At 42.8% G+C, this 1,292-nt stretch overlaps 1 non-coding gene across 1 annotated transcript; it reads left to right on the forward strand.

Moving 5' to 3' along the window:
- The first annotated feature begins 245 nt into the window (after positions 1-245).
- LOC141610288 (small nucleolar RNA R71) lies at positions 246-352 on the forward strand. The gene has a single exon (XR_012528191.1). It is a non-coding gene; the product is annotated as a small nucleolar RNA R71 (small nucleolar RNA).
- Positions 353-1,292: the final 940 nt, after the last annotated feature.

Below are 1,292 nucleotides of genomic sequence, written 5' to 3' on the forward strand. Positions count from 1 at the left end.
ATTGTTGTTGGAGCAGGGCAATTTGAGCTAGCAAAACGGAGTTGTTGGAGGATTCTTCTTTACCTTTGGATGGCACAACTCGGGAATTGACATATTGTGCATCATGGACCGCCATAGATTCGATCGTGGCATGAGCAAGGTCGGTGTCAATTTGATCAAACCGCCCATTGTTGGAGGAATCAAGAATCCTTCGGGACTCGGCACAACATCCATTGTAGAATGTTATTGATAGAAACCAATCATCTAGCCCATGATGTGGGCATTGTCTTTGAAGCTCTTTGTACCTCTCCCAAGCCTCATATAAGCTCTCAAGAGTTTGTTGACGGAATCCGGTAATTTGGCTCCTCAAAGTTCGAGTTTTCTCCGGTGGAAAAAACTTTTGATAGAAGGCTAGAGCCAAAGTTTCTCAATTGGTGATTCCCATGGTGGTGCGGTCAAGGCTATTGATCTAAAGCTTGGCCTTGTCCTTCAAAGAGAAAGGGAAAAGTATTTCCCTTATTTGGGCTTGAGTGACGCCCGTTTGACAGATCATGGAGCAATAGTCACAAAAGTTTTGTACATGCAAATTGGGATCCTCCAAAGGACTTCCCCCAAATTGCTTCCTCTCCACAAGGCTAATGAAAGCCAGTTTGATCTCGAAGTCCGGCGCGGTGATTTGAGTGGTTGTGATACCGGTCGGAAGCATGGCCGCGGTGGGCTTTGAGTGATCGGAAAGTTTCACCATCTTTTTGGTAGTAGATGGTGGTGGTGGTGGAGATGATGAACTTGAAACCTCCTCCTATTCAAGGGCTTCTATATCGTCTAAATAAGACTTTCTAGCACTTTCGGCTTGTACAAGAGAAGAGGCCTCTTTTACTTCCTTCCAAAACCGTCGTCTTCTCCTAAAGGTTCTCTCGAGATCGGAATCCAGTGAAAGCACTTATCCCTTGCGTGAGGACCTGGGCATAAGACAACAATTTCTAGAGAAGTGATAAGTAACAGTCTCAAGGAACAAGTGTTCCCCAAGACAAAGGAAAACAAGACAAAAATCGACAATTCAAAATGCAATAAAACCGTTTCCCCGACAACGGCGCCAAAATTTGATAGGCTTATCGCGTACCTATGCAAATAATTTCCCTAGACATAAATTAATGTAGTAATAGGGGTCGAACACAAGGAAACGGGAATTACATCGTGAATTGCTATGGGTAGATTCTTATCAAGGTCGATTTCGATTTTGATTTGATTGGTTTGTTTGATGATTAATAAAAGTTATGATGTAAATTATATAATTAAAAGGGAGTCTAAAGGGT

The sequence above is a fragment of the Silene latifolia genome, chromosome 10 (genome assembly GCF_048544455.1).
Source record: "Silene latifolia isolate original U9 population chromosome 10, ASM4854445v1, whole genome shotgun sequence".
Lineage (NCBI taxonomy): Eukaryota > Viridiplantae > Streptophyta > Magnoliopsida > Caryophyllales > Caryophyllaceae > Silene > Silene latifolia.